The sequence below is a fragment of the Falco cherrug genome, chromosome 1 (assembly GCF_023634085.1).
Source record: "Falco cherrug isolate bFalChe1 chromosome 1, bFalChe1.pri, whole genome shotgun sequence".
In the NCBI taxonomy this organism is placed as follows: domain Eukaryota; kingdom Metazoa; phylum Chordata; class Aves; order Falconiformes; family Falconidae; genus Falco; species Falco cherrug.
The window spans coordinates 116,659,426-116,675,333 of NC_073697.1; the positions used below are offsets into that span (position 1 = coordinate 116,659,426).

Genomic DNA, 15,908 nt, shown 5'->3' on the forward strand with positions numbered 1-15,908 from the left:
TTTCTTTGCTATTTGAGCCATAACCTGAAGTTTGTGTGAATTTGTTCTGGTTAATAGAAAATCACAGGCAATCCAAACATGTTTTTGTTTTTCAGATGGTTCTTCCTGGGAAAGCTAAACAGGAATAGATAGACTTTTTTATTTTTTTCCTCCAACAAGCCATTATGGGACAAGTTACAATCTGCTCTCGTTGGATGGGAGGCTAGAGAACACAAAGTATTACAGACCACAGTTTCATAGCAAAGTAATAATATACAGATATAGATATATTTATATACATATGTTCATATATATGTGTGTATTTATTAGGAGCCCAACTCTCTTCATTTGCACTAGCTTTGTTCTACCACAACAGCCCATTTTGTTGCCCATTAAAAAGGGAAGGCATCCAGAGGTACCATGACATACAGGAGGAACTCCAGACTTGGCATTTATTTCTGCTGACCATCCTGTAATTTCAACCATTCTTCAGGCTCTCCCTCACTTATTTAGGGATCTGGGAGCTGCAGCCCTTTTTGGGATGTACCACAAAAGATTTGAGGTTATCACATTTCTGCATAACAGCAAATAGCCCCCATTGACCCTGCACAAGTAGCAGCTAAGAGTGCACTTGAAAGCAAGGGCATTGCTCTTAACACTGTCTGCTCTGCTTAGTCCCTCTTGACATCATTTTTGCCAAATCCTAATTCAGCTGGACCCCCCCTTAAAGCATCCATCGCATCTTGTCCAGCACTTGGTGAAAGAAGTACAGGCTCCTACCTATGGAGCATGAGGCTGAGGCACTTGGCTCAGGGGGCTGTCCACCTGCAGCACTAGACTGTCCCCATCCCTGTGTCCCCCCCCGAGGAGCTCCACAGCCAGCCTGGGTGCTGCTGGCCTTGCACCAGCCTGGGGGAACCCTAGGGTTTGGGAACTGCACCCAGCGGTGCCTGACACATGGGAGGAGGTATCAGTGCACCTAGGTATTCCAGCGCATGCAGGAAGCATTTAATTTAATTATTATTAAATTATTTCTGGCTGGAGAGGTCACTGCCTCTAGCCAGATTTTCCTGGACATGCCCTCTTCTCTCCGGCTGGGAACACCAGACCTTCTGTGCGCCGTCTTTAAGGCTGATGGCTCCTGTGCAAAGCAGCCCTATAACAAACGCTCACAGGTTGCACCCCATCCACTCAGGGGTGGAGCAAGGGTGGTGGTGATGCATCTTGGAGGAGTCAGGCTCATTGCCTGCGAGCTATGCAGTGCAAGCACAGACATCACCAGCTGGGAAACTCCAGACAAAAATGTAATAAAAGTGCTTGTGAGCACTCCTACATTGCACCAGGAGCAAAATCCCTCCGGCATGGGCACGGTTTCCACTGAACTGTCCTATTTATTTCTATTAGAAACACATTTTTTTCTAAGTCAAATCTATTTGAATGAGTCCCTAGGTTTATATGGTGTACCCCCCAACTGTTTATAATTACATTTGCATATATGATATACAGACATAGAGGGATTTAATCAAAATGTAGCTTCCAAGTGGAGATCCAATGAGTGTTTGTTCATCAGAAAACCATTATTAAAGACCTTCCAGGTTGGCAAACTTCACTTCAGAATTAAAAGTGAGATTTTTCATTATCCCATTGTATATTTTCAGTTATTTCAGATGCAAGAGCCAAAAAAATAAATCAGTGCCAGCTTGCAGAAATATGAGTTGGTAGAATGCTTATTATTATTATTTATTGGATCACAGGGAAGGATCTTGGGGGCTTTGCCTTGATGGGTGAGTTACAGGAACGTGAGCTCTGTAATGGGAGGGTGGAGGGAAAGGCATTCACATTCAAGACACTGCTCTGCTTTCTTCACATTTGATTTCTGTAAAAGGAGAAATGAAGGAAAACTTGACTCGATCTCTACTGTTGCAGCTGCAAACAGAGGGCTGTAGTTCAGATTCACTGCCGGGGGGGGGACTGGAGGAGGAGGAGAGAGTCCCTCAGCTCTCTGCTCGACCCCAGTCCCAGAGAGTGGCACGTAGGTGTTGACCCACAGACAATACGTGGGGCCACCACTGTAAGTGGCCACGGGCACCTCGGCGCGGTATGTGGCAGCACAGCAGGGACCTGCAGAGGGGCAGGCGCATGGCGTGTTTATTGCACCTCACTTTTGGTCCAGGTGGGTTGTTTCTGCGGTACCTGGAAGAGTATTTCATGTCCTCACCCTAGCGGGGGGATGTCTAGGGCAGAGGAGGGGTAGTGGTGAGCGAGCCCCTTGGTGAGGTGAAATCAAGACAAATGGAATTTATGGTTTTACTTAAACATTTTGCCAAATCTCACCAGGGCTGCATTCAAAGAGAGATGAGAAAGAAATCCAGCTCAATAAGTAGAGCTCCCCATAGGACAGGGAAGCAAACGAGTGAACTTTCTATGGACTTCGGTGTAGGCACATCTATTAATTAGAGCTAATTGTGCAGAACTGGGGTCACAATGACAACATGGCAGAGAAGCATGTGGATGTATGTGCCTATCTGAACATGCTAACAAAGGATACTTCACCCACAGACTGGTATGTGAATTTGGCTGCGGCGGTTTCCGAGCAGTCACAAGTATTATTTCACAGGCAAGATAGGGATGGAAAAGCCTGGTAGGGAGGTTGTTGATCCCCCATGAAAGATAATGAAGGTCACAAGCGCAGAAACTAAGATAAACAATGAATTTGTAGAGCTGGCTCCAAGCTAGGTTGAGACTAGAGTTCTTTCAATACAACAGACCTCACACAACAGCCCAAAATGTCTGAGAAGCAAAGATTTCTCCGCAGCAATGGTAAATCTCACAGCACCAGATATTACAAGTACAAGAGGTCCATTACAAGTAGCACAGAAAATCCCTCCTTGTAGCAAGCATTTCAGCGGCACCTTTTATGAAGTGAGATCCAGTGGGAGGTAGGCAGGAATAATAGATACTTCCCCTCGATTAAACTAAGAAGTCAGATGAGCCAAAAGGCATGAAAGTCCTAATTCTGCAGTGCTGGAGGCTCCAGAGGGGTTGCTTCACTTTGCTTCTCCCACTGTTTTTCATCCCTTCACACTCCTTCCAGGGCCCTGCCTGGCCAACCTCAGACAATCTTGCTTTACTGATCTATACAGTTAATCTTTAATTAAGCCATGAACTGTTTTGGTCTTTAATGTAATGTAACAGGCAGGGAATAAAACCTCATAAAAACTTCTTCCTAGGTCTGCTAGATCATGCTGAACCTCAGGGGAGCAGCTGGGGAAATGGGTGCTCCATGGATGTGCCCATGGGAACAAGATTTCTCCGGAGCCTCACCTGCCGCCAGGCTGTGGGTTTCCCACATTCCTCCTCAGGGAAGGTTTTCCTAGAGCGGGAGAGCAGCTAGTTGGGTCAATTTGTGATTATTCAAGTAGGAGGTTTGTTGGGTACTAGCCAAAAGCTTATTGAATAAGAACCGCCTCAGAGGATTGTGGGGCAGACCCAAAGCTGAATGTAATTACCGGCTTATTTCTAAATTAATATTTTGTTAGGGATTTGGGATAGAATTTACTTTCACCCACCCTCCCTCACTGCACACACCACTGGTCTCGGTTTGTTCAGCCTTGGAGTGTGCTTCAGGTTTTACTGCATGTGTCTGAGATTGTTAAAACCTGTGAAAGTTGGGACCATTTAAAATCAGAGCAAAAAAGGGGAGGAAAAATAGCTGGGAATGGGTGAACGTCATATAAATAGCAGTAAAACTGTTAAATCTATTTGCATTTCACACCCAATAATTTTAGACTCCACCTCGAGAGCACTGCTTGAAAGTCAGCACTTTTAATTGTCCAGTAAATTTCCTTTCAGACAGCTGCTTCATAAAATGCCATTGCCTGCACAGTGAGAAAAAACAGATAACTGATTTATCTTAGGATGGAGACCAAAGTGGCCATTCGTGTGTCACTGGTTCCCCCCTCTGTTTCACTTAAATCAGCGCGTGAGGGTATTTGGTTACGGCTCTGCAATTTGTCCTCGGCACCAACCTGCACAGCTGAGATGTCCTTCGCCCACCATCACCTGGAACGGTCCCTGGAAGGTCCATCACCCACCCTGCCCACCACCCTGCCCATCAGCCTGCCCCGGGCTCACTGTGCCCTGCTACATCGGTCAATCACTTTCTACCGGGCAGGGAACATTCAGCTTTGGAACACGCGGCCATCAACTAATGGCTTATAATTCAATTAGAGCTCAGGAAAATCTGCTGAGTTATGTCACATCTATTTAGCCTGACATTGGCTTCTTGGAGGTCTGAGAACATGGCTAAAGGGGAATTGAGCTGTTGTGGGTTTGGGTCGGTTGGTGCTGTGGTTTTTTTGTTGTTGGGTGGTTTTTGGTGTTTTTTTTTTCTGGGGCAGGTATTCAAAGGGGGCTGGGGGCGGGGGCAGGGGAGGGGAGAGGAAAAAATAAGTTCCATCCATATGTTTTTACAAGATTGTTGCAGCAGTTGTGGGACTGTTCAATGTCCTCAAAAATGGGCACAAAAAAGACCAGTCTGGGTTGATTTGTACAATTTCAAAAGAAAGTCAGCTCTGCCCACTGCAGCCTTTTAGGTCCCATTTCAGATTATTTACGAACTTGTATCTCTTGATTTTGGAAAGGTCCATTTCTTCCTCTCTCTTCCTCTTCCTCTTCCTTTCTCACTGTCTTGTCTGTCTCTGCCGTCGCAGCCTCTCCCCCGTCCCCGCTGAAGCAGAGCTCTGCACTGCTGAGCACCCCGGGGGGGACAGGCTGTCCTGGGGTCTCCGCTGTTGTCCAGGGATGAGCACGAACACCTGCGCTGTCCAGCAAGGCAAACCCGAGATCTGGTCAGTGAAAGGAAATGTGATTAAATGCAGAAAATAATAAATTTTTAGCTATTGTGGTGGTAGAGTTTTCATCTGAAATCCCCGTGACTTTCATGAGGATGCCAGGAAGCTCTTTATCTCCAGAGTTTGGGGTTGTGTTCAAGCTTTTGTCTAATTTCCTCAAACTTTAAAGAAGATTCAAAAGAACAAATGGGAGTAGTAGCTTTATATCAGAGGTGGGATGTTTCCTTGGTGCCAAACCTTACCTCACCAAAACTGACGGGACCGTAGACAATCTTTAGGACTGGGGCTGAGGGCACCACTTGGTGCTCTCACCCAGCTGCTCCAGTCTCATCTCTCCCCACCCAGCACACAACCACAGCTACTATTTTTTTTCCAAGTTGTTGTATCTTTGGACGAGTGTGGATGAAGGGCAAAACCTGCTATCAGGAGACTCCTGGCAAGGCAGAAACGATTGTACACCAGGGTCCAGGACAGGGGGCATCATGGTGAGTCAGGGCCAGTGTAAGTGGCCTCACGCACCTTCCCAAGTGAGAAGGTGAAGCCATAAGAAGCAGCAGGACTGGGAGGCCAAAGACAGGGAGGGAGATGCTGCAAGACAGCTCTGTGAAGAGACAGTGGCTGCAGAGGGTAAGGAGAGAGGCCAGAGGGTCATTGACCATATGAGAAGACCATGATACAGGGATCCTTCCCTTACCATCGATGTGCTCAGGTTTTCTTGTTGTTGCTTTTCCTTCATCCATTGCAGGTGTGGAGGGATATATATTTAAAAAAAAGAAAGACACATTTATAGAGCACAGTCACCCTGCTGCTTCCCAGAGGCTGGTTGGGTGGAAAATCAGTTAAAGGAAAAAAAAAAAACCCAACCCAAAACAGCATAGCTACTTGATAAAAACACCTTGCATGGTCTCCTCTGGGTGTCTTTCCCTACCGCTGGAGATAAGAGCTTGCTGCCACATAAACACGCAAGCACACACATACCTGCACACATCTGAAAGAGGCCACTGGGACTCTGAGCAGGTCTGTAGGCAGTTTGTTTGCAATCTGTGCGTCTGACCTGCCTTTGTCCTGCAGTCACAGCTGCAACAGCAAAATACATGTGCGTGTGTGTGTGTGTGTGTGCACATGGTGGTAATAATGGCAAGCAATTTTTTTTAATCTGCTGCTTAATAATTACTGCTTCCTTATTCTTTTTAAAAGCTCTTCTGTGATCACAAATAGATTTATTTACCAGCTATTGTTTAGATAGGTAAAGTCAAGTAACCACCAGCCTCATCTATTGATGCATGTGCTTTATCATGCATTTAATAGTCTTATTTCTCCATAATGAATGAGTCCTCCAGTGGGAAATTAATTGAAATGCTAGTTTGGGGATCAATCAGTGCCCGTATGCATCCTCTACAATGGGAAGTTCATGTTCTGTAGTGAAGGTATTTCTGTGGAATGGCCTGGCTGCACTTTGTTACCACAGGTTTTGGCTTTGTTAAGGTACAAGCCTAGAAGAAATGGATTAATAGAATAAAAATCAGAGTTTAAAGAAAATATAATAAAAATACACATGGCCCTGGATGATAAAGATGCAGTTTCCCACTGCCCTGCATTTGTGAGATATTTCCTTCAGGGAAAAATAACTGAAATGGAGTTCCAAAGTGGAGCCTTGTCTGCCTTCAGGTAAGAGGAGTCCTGGTCGAGGTTCAGTACTGGGGTCTGTGGAGGCCACTGAAACGCTCATGTGCTTTCAACCAAGCAGCTGACCAAATGTCTGCACTTTTAGAATAGCAATTAACCCAGAATTAGAGGATGGGACTTCAAGACCCGTTGGATGGGCAGCAGGTGAGAACTTAGTGCAGGCTGGAGGCCAGGATGAATCCCTCACCCTCCCTGGGCTGGCTGAGAGGCTGCACTGGGTAGGGCTGAGGGAATGTGGTTTATTTCCAGTCTGCTCTGTAGCCTGATCCAAAGCTCGTTTGAGTTGATGAGGTTTACAATTTGTCTTCGTTGACTTGCATCAGGGGTCCAGTAGAGCAAAGCTAAAGCAGTTCAGTATCAATGGACCAGAGAGAGCTTCAGTTTGAGTTCGGGTGCCTTTGCCTTCCTTGGGGCAGAGACTCATCTTTGGGGTAGGAGTCATCCTATATAACTACTCTCACCTAGCCTGGGCTTCCTCCGGAGTCAACAAAGAGAGATGAGCAAAAGGAGAGGGCAATTCCCCTCTCCAGATTATCCTATATCCCTTCCAACATCCCAGGGGTGCTGCCAGCCCTCGCCCAGCATCACCCTTGCAGCTGCTGAGGAGCGCAGATGTTCTTGCAAGTGTCTGCCGTGAATGTGATCTCCATATAAGGAGGGAAAGAATATGTTAAAAGTTAATTTACCATAAAATATGTCCAAGTCCCTTTTTTGCTTTTACAAGGGGTTTTTAACTGGGTAGGTTGAAGTGGTTTGCAGCAATAACAGGTCTGTCGTCAGGTTGATAGATATCACTTTACTGATGGTAAAACGATATGAATCAGACTTGTCTGCCAGCGTGATTACCTAATTGTAGGGGGAGAGTTCAGCAAGGCCACGGCGGTCGCTGTGATTAGACAGAGTCTGTGGGTTATTCCACTCCTGAGCTTTATCACTCAGGTTTCAAGGCTCGGGAGAAATATGTCAGGGCAGCTGCCGGGGACTGAACGCACTGACCCCGGCAGTGGGCGATTGTCCTGCCAGGGCTGGGCAAATACCCTTGAAAAGAGCTGGAGTCTTAAAGAGCGTGGTGCTTGGGAAAGGGAGGGGTGGGAGGAGGATGAATGGTAAGAGCTCTTATTGCGGCTTCGGTAATATTGATCTTGTCATTAATAATGTGATGAACCTTAAGTGAAATTCAAGTGTCATTGCCAAGGCAGGTTATTTCTGTCATAAACGGCACATCAGGCAACTTGAGAACAGTGATATTAAGAGGGATGGAGAGGAGAAGGGGAGAAGGAGATGGCACTTCTCGGGAGCCTGTGCTTTGCGGGTGCGAGGGAGACGGTTTCACCTTGGGGTGGGGGTTCAGGGGAAGTTCAGTGCTTCTCCAAACTGCAGAACCCTCAGTGAAACATCCCACAAACTCAGTGAGCCCCCTCATTTTCCAGCAAGTAACTGCAGTGCCTCTTGCAAGGCTGCCCATTGACCTCTCCCTTCCTTGCACCCAGGCCCTGATAGTCTCCTGCAGCCTTCCCCAGTTCTTTCCATTGTCAACATTTCTCATTTTCATTGTCATTTTCCTTGACTCCCAGAACTTTTTTTCAAATATTACGAAATGAAGACATTTTTTTTTTCCATCCCTGAAAAATTTTCAGGTTTCCTTCTCTCCTGAAAAAGAACCTAACTTCTCTTTTGGAAGCAATATTTTTCTATCAATGTATTTCTCTGTATATGTTGAACCTGTTCCCACAGTGCCAGATGATATTTCTCTAAGGACCTGAAGGCTCTCTAAAAGGAAAATCATGACTCCCACATGGATATGAGACCTGCCCAGTTGGAGTGCTATAAAGCCTTCCCGGTCCTCATGCCTCTTTGCATGTAAAGGTAAAGCAGCCTGCCCTGCAGCAGCCTGGAGTATGGTCAAGCCTAGGATTTTCTAGTGAAGGACTTAAAGACATTCCCTCCCTGTGCCCACAAAAACCAGTCTTTCGTTATATTTCTAATCACTAGTTTTCAGCAGTTTAATTTTAGCTTTTATTTGCTGGAAGGGTAGAAGGTCCTTTTTAGCACGGGTTTGGGGAGTGGACATTGCTATGAGTTATTTGCTCTAATGGCTGTGCTGCTTAACACTTCTGCTCATCTTGGGTGCCTTAGAACATTTGCATCGTTTATAGCCGTGCTGTCAGCACCCAGGCAGGGACCTGACCTTGGGCTGTGGGCATCTCTTCTGCATCTCCCAGGAAATTCTCACCAGCTTTGGCAGTACCCTGTTAGAATATTTCACCTCCTTCCTCTGAAAATCAAGCCTTGTTGGTCAAAAGATTAGTAACCAGGGACAAGTAGTTGGGTAGTTAAGAAGATCCAGAGTGGATTTGGGATCTTGGGATACCTTGGGCATTGCTAGTGGCTGATCAGGTGAAGGGGACTGAATTCTTTCAATGGTACTTTGCTGTTCACTGAAAAATGTGTACGGGTCACTAGTGTCCCAAATCTTAAGTTTAGTATTTTTTCCCATTGCAAACCTTCCTAAAGGCTTTTGTTCTGCAGCATTTTAACTTTCTTCTTAAGATTTTTGGAGGACATGGGAGATCTCTAGCATTTCAGATGCTTTAAACCTGAACTATTGACCATGCAGATTGTAACCTTAAAATTTCCTTCATGTAGCAAATTTCTTTTTTAGCATTCTATGAAGCTACTCAGCTGGCTCTTTTTTGGTCTGAATGGGACACAGACAAATGTAGATATGTGCTGCAGATTAGAAGCTGGTACAATGCAAACACACAACAGAGGAAATCCTGGCAGGGTCAGGTTCCCTCCTTAGATTGTATCTTTGCAGTAGGTTGCTCAGCATAGTAACTCAATCTTATTTAAGAGTTCCCTTCAAACCAAGGTGATGCTGTTTTCCAAAGCATCAAAAAGCTGAAACTAAATACATCTTTATTTCATTAAATATCCAGAACCTCGCTCATATATTTCAGGAAATGACATGGCCTGATTTACAAACATATCACCACATGTGCAGTGTCCGTGAAAGCAATTTCATAAACATTTCTTTGCTGCTTCCAGCTCACTGCCTGGATTTTCAGCAGGGCTTGGTGAAAAGATGCTACCACAAAACTATCCTTTGTGTTGTTTTCCTCCAAGAAAGCCGAGCAGTCCTAGACATCTGTCTGCTGGATAATGGGTCTCTTAGAGAGCTTTGAGACCAGCAGCCCAGGAGGTGTTTGCAGTGGAGCCTGGCTGGAGAATATCTGCCAGTGAGGAGAGAAGAGAAAAACAGCCTGGGCATGGGACTGGAGGGAGACTGTTTGCCAGCTAGATGTTGTCCTTTGGGACATGGAGAAATACAGCAAGCCACATGTTCTGCTGGGCAGGAGTGATGTGGAGGGGAGGAACAGAGGAGGTCAGTGAGCTGTACAAAATGAACCTGCTATCTTTAGCACCAGGGCTGTAGAATGGCTTTCTCTCTGCTGGATAAAGAGACTGCTATCCCCAAAATGATGCACGAAGCATCTTTAGAAGCTTAAACTCCTGTTAGGACTTGTCATAGCTCCCTGATTGGGACAGCAGCTATCATTCAGACAGTTTCTTGCCGAGAAGACCCTGTCTCTGTCTCCCTACATAAACAGGGAGCATTTAAAACAGATCTCAACAGAAAGTAGTCTGAACTCTTCTTTCCATTCACTGTGCTGGAAGCTGGCAGCTCTGGATAACAGTTGGTGTGACTTGGCCATCACCATCCTGAACCTGGGTGTTAACCTGGGTGGTGTGAACATGTCCTAGAATTGCTAAATCTGGACAATCTGCCTCATGACCCAAAGTCTTATAGTTCTGTGATGGAGTAAATGCTCCGGGAAGGATGGTGGTGTCTCACGCAGGTGGCCTTCTCAGGGGAAGCCCCCTGTCACGCACGGCTTCCTGAGGGGGAGTACAAGGAAGGTGGTGTGGGGGTGAGTTTACAGCTTCATGTAACAGCAGATCAGAAAACCAGTCTGTTATCTCATAACTGGGCAGTTCTGGTCATCAAAAAAAGATTCCTCTTGAATCTTATTAGGTTCATGAAGAGGCTGTGACCTGTTCAGGTCTTGATGCATTTCCAAACTTGACACCCCAGTGCTTAAGTTTTCCATCATTCTTCAGCAGCCAAAACTGTGGCCAAACATCCCTGTGGGTGCAAAAAGGGGAGAGCAGCACGAGAGGGGACCCCTTTTACAGTCTGGTTTGCAAGGTTTGCCATTTGGCACCGTCTCTGGATTTGCCCTTCCAGCTTTCTGGTTGCCCATGGGCATCATCAGAAGTCATGAGTCTCCCACACCTCAAGCTCAGTGCTGGGCACACTGAAGGTCTACAGCCCCAGATGCTGTGTTGTCAACTGGTGAACAAGTTTTGCCTTCCCCATGGCCTCACTGCAACTTGTCCTCCTGCGGCTTCTGCTGCACGATGGCCAGGATGCTTGCAGGTTTGCTGACCTGGAGATGGGCTGCCTTTTCATGTGGTGCTTCCAGCTGGAAGCTCAGAAAGCCTCTGCAACACACCTGACTGCCGTGATTTATGCTTTGCTAGAGATATGACCACCAGCAGCATGCTTGCTGGAGGGGAGGAGTGAGCAAGCTCTCCTGCCAGGGCTTTGTTATCACTCCTGGACACAGTTTGGAGGTCTGCATCATCACACCCTGGTGTGCAGAGCTTCTCCGCAGCCCAGGCTGATAACAAAGGGACTCTGAGACACTACAATATGTTTGATCATACACACTGGCTTTGTGCTTTGTGAATAACCCCATAGCTTCAGTATGCCTTGTCCTGCTGAGGCTGCTCCGATTTGGGAATTCTCCCCAGAGAACAAGCAGAGCACAGGTAGCGCTCACCTGATCACATGCAACCCAACGCCTGGGGCTGCTGCCTCTCCCTCTGCCCTCTCTTACCCTTCATGCCCCCCCCCTCCTCCTGGTTCTTCCATCTCCTCTTAGAGCTGCTCTGCTTTGCATGCACAGCTGAACACCCACGAGCTAAAAGACAGGCGAAAAAGTGCTTAGCAGTCTGCGCCAGGCAGCTACCCGCTGCGGCGTGAGCACAGCTGCACCATTTCCCCGTTTCCAGCAGAACAAGGCCAGGCCAGGCTGATGGCAGTTGGAGCACTCCTTCAGGAATTGCGTTCCTAACCACATCTCTTTAAAGGCTTTCTGGCCAGCTCCAAGGTGTTGGGAAGGCAGGAGGACGCATGCAGCACCCCACCTCAAAAAGCAGAAGAACAGAATGTTTGGGCAAACTGCAGCTTAGAGCGATGGGATTGGGCCGTGAGCAGAAATTGTGTATTTGGCATGAAGGACATTGCTGTTCCCACATGGGTATGGACAAACCCAGTCCGGCAGACAGAGCTCAAAAGGAGCAAGTGATTAAATACAGACCTGGAAGGTTTGCTGCCTTGAATGTATCTCACACTGAATTATAGTTATTTGTTGCTTGGTTTGTAAGACTCTGCATTCGTCTCATGGTCTAGATCTTCTCCTTCCAGTCTCCAGGGGTGGCAGGTGGAGAGCTGTGTTCTCAGGCCATCCCCTGATGGCGAGAGGGGGTCAGTGCTGTGATTCTGGGGCTGGGCATTTTTGAAAAAAACACCAAGTGTTACAGAAGTGAGGATAAAAGACTAAGATGAGCTCTCACAAGTCTCAGTTTTGCTGTTTGCTTCCAGTCTTCAGTTCCTGGAGCCATGCCACTAGGTGAAAGCACTAACTTTCATGTTTTTATTGAATGTATTTCTATGGCAGTGGTGAGACAAACAGCACGTGCAGGGTAGGGCCAGCTGATGCCACCAACCGCCCCGAAGCCTGGAGTAAGTTAAATGAACCAGTAACAGACATATCTGCTCATGGTCCCTGTTCCGGAGCTTGCGCAGCCCCTCTTACAGGCAAGGTCCGATCGCTTTGTGCTCCCCATATTGGTCCTCCTGACCCCGCGTGTCTCATCTTTGGTGCTTGTGCTCTGGGGGGGTCTGGGCAGCCACCCATCACACCCCTCACCTTGCTGTGGGACAGGGTGATGCTGAGGTGCATGTCCACCTCCTCCTGGTAGTCAGGCTCCAGGTGTTCAGAGCTGGGATTGCTCCGCAGCTACCCTCAGTGCTGCAGTCATTAATGGGGAAATTTACCCCCCACTAGAAACATAACCAAATGTAATCAAATAAATAATCTTCCCATTCTCCTTCCCAAGCATTCTCTCACCAAAAAAAGTCACCACTTTTTTTTAAAAAAAAAAAAAAAGTCAAATCAGCTGCTCTCTCCAAGCAAAGCTGGTGTTTATTGCCTGGCCAAGGATGACAAAACCCTTCCCTTTTTTTTTAATCAACATAAAAACACCCTTACCCTACCCACCAGCTCAACCTCCCATCCGTGACAGCCCCCTTCCCTCTCCCAAACAGGCAACAGATTTCAATTTAGCTTTGAGCGAGGGAAGCTCAATTGGGTTATTAAATTTCACACACTAATTGACACGCCTGCCATAAAATATAACTTGCACAAACACAATTTATACTAATGACACAGCGGGTGAAGCTTTCTGCTCCCAGTGCCCCTCTCCCCCAGCTCCCACGAGAACCCAGCTTAATTGCACCTCCAGTGCAGGGGCGGTTAGCAGGGTGGGAGGTTAAAGAGAAATAAATACTGGAACGTTGATGGGATGTTTCCTGTTCCGGCAGCGAGGGGTGTGCAGGCGATGGGGAGTGCGGACCATGGGGGGTGCAGGTTTCGGAGCGTGCTCCTCTTCCCAGCACTGCTGGGTGCACGCAGGCACAGCTCCCTGGGCACGCCGTGCTTTGCCTTAATAAATCCTTAATGGCAAGAGATTAACCTCAGCAGGGCTCCCTGGCACGAGTGAAACCACGATTATTTTACAGTTAGGTTTCTGCAGGCCTGTTTGGAAATCTTCATTTCCCTGTGACAGGCTGGCAGCTGCCCATCACCACATGGATGCTCAGCCTCCACCTTCCCTTTCTGCTGGGGCAAACCCTGCCACAACCACCCAGGAGCTTCCCTCCTTCCCATTCCATTGCAGAGCTTTGGACGCAAAGCTCACAGCATGGTTTTTCCTCCAGTTTCCCCTGTCACAGCTAAGTGGACACCAGTAGCTGGCGGAGCGAGGTGCAGTGCCCGGTGCTGGTGGGCAGTTGAACCATGAGGGCAGGGGTGGACGCTCCAGGAGCAGCAGCACTGGCTCCACTGCTTCCTCAAAACTGCTTTCCCCACAAAACTTAAACCATAACCATTTTTATTTTTTTATTTCTTCTGGAGAATGTTTTGAAATGATTGATGACAGAATCCTAGTGATGCTTGGCAGTTTAGCTGATTCTATTCCGTAGTTTCCCTACCAATTTAAAATAGACGCTCTTTAAAAAAATAAATAAATAAAATTAAATGCGACTTTTTTTGCTTGTTCTCACTTTTTAAATTCCATTCTCCAAGTCCAGAGTCCTGCTGGACAACAAGGAATGGAGCTGGCATCCTTAGTAAGGGGATACTATTATAGTAAGGCTATATTCGCAGTAAGAGATGGGGCTGCACAGCTGATTTTTATATAGCTGTTGGAGCTGCATATCTGGGCTATAGTAGGCTATAGCATGACTTCTTTGCATAAGTCATACCATCCTTCTGAAGCAAAAATCAAGTGACTCACAGAGCCACAGTCTAATTTTAGCTGTGTCTGAATCACAATGTCAGAATTCAAAATTTGTTGCATGTCACAGTGACTAGGAAAAATTTGAGTCACTTCAGCATCTTTGTCTTGCATGTGTTTTCATGCAAAGAGCTTTCTGGATATATATGGAAATACCCATTTGGAGGGCCAGGGAAGGTATAGGTGTACATCCACACTCTTCATGCCTTCTTATTCCTGATCTTTGATGAAAAGAAGCCAGGAATTTATGCGGGAGAAGTAATCCAAAATATCCAGGCAGTGATGTAAACCTGAAACTTGTACTCCAGAGGAAAAATACTTGGGGTTCTTCATGCCATGGGGCAATACATGGCATCTGAGGGACACAAACCTGTTGGAGGACAAACATCTCACCATTCCTGTACTGCTGCATGCCCGTTCACAGCTGCCATGCTGGGGCTGGTCCTGCTGCAATGCAGCTGGGTCCTGGTCCTGCCGGGCACGGGCATGGCCCCGTTTTCTGGAGGGAGTGACTGAATCCAGCCAGAGACCTTCCTTTTGCCCACCCTGGGGGAAGGCAAGGCTCGGACCCTGCTGCCTTGGCCAGTCATTAATGCCGAGCATGGATTTCATTACACTGATTGCTCAGTTCTGTTATTAACAAGGCATAAATCTCCACGTTAGTCGCTCTCCACCTGCAGGTCACAACCCCTGGGAGAGGTCGGCAGTGGATGCCCAGCCCGGGTCATGGCCCTCAGCCCATTACCTGTCCTGTTAGCTGGGGCTGCCGAGGTGGGCTGGGGGCAGATACTGGCCACCCCTTTTACACCCATTTCCAGCCTGTCCTTACACATTACGCTGCTGGGGCTCTTTAGACTTCCCCAGTCATGACTGTGATCCTGGGGTCCCGACATCACGGTCCCAAGCAGGGTCTCAGGGATGGATACACAGAAATCAGGCCAGCCACCTTCACCAGACCCATGCCTTTCACCCGCAGGGCCCCCCGAAACCTCACTGCTCCTCCAGTGTTCCTGAAAAAATGGGAATTAATGCAAACACGGAGAGGCAACAGATACCTGCTACCAGCCTGTTTCTTCCTCTTGCCTTTTCTGCCACCTTCCTTCCTCCTTGTTGCTTTTCCCCCTTCTTTTGCTCTGAGTCCAGGGCTGGATCAAGTTATTTGATGTTACCCACAGATTTAATTATCAGAGGAGGCAGCAACCAGCTACTGAACTTCATGCATTGCTCGTGTTCCCCCTCCGGTCGTGTCCCTGCCAGGCTGAGGAGCCTCCAGCTGCCTGCACAGCCCATCCCACACTGTGCGGTCCCACCAGCTCACACCTCTGCCTGTTTCATACGATGGTGTATATATACATATATATATATATATATATATACATCTTGCTGACAGTATAGACCAGCCCAAGGAGGACCTTGTGCTGTAGCTCTTAAGAGGGGAAAAATCTTCAGGGCTAGAAAAGACCTTTTTCCTGCTGCATTGGCTCTGGATTTCTTTCAGCAGGTAGGTCAGGTGTGCTGTGCCACTGCCATGCCAGTGGCTATTCCGGAGAGCAACCAGGAACACGTGCAAGAGCCATGTTGAGTTGTGGCAAGTTACCGGGTCACAGCTCTGAACGGCTCCGCTGCAGCGTGGGATCGGAGTCCCCCCGTTAGCACGGCTGCTCCAGGGCACTGCTGCTCGCACCGAGCACAAAAGCTCTACACCACGCCAGCTCCGCTTTGTCTTTGCAGGATTTTTTGTCA

At 47.5% G+C, this 15,908-nt stretch overlaps 1 long non-coding RNA gene across 1 annotated transcript in view; it reads left to right on the forward strand.

Moving 5' to 3' along the window:
- LOC114017399 (uncharacterized) overlaps window positions 1-15,908 on the forward strand; it is a 69,260-nt gene that overhangs the window by 51,440 nt on the left and 1,912 nt on the right. The gene's annotated exons all lie outside the window — the stretch shown is intronic.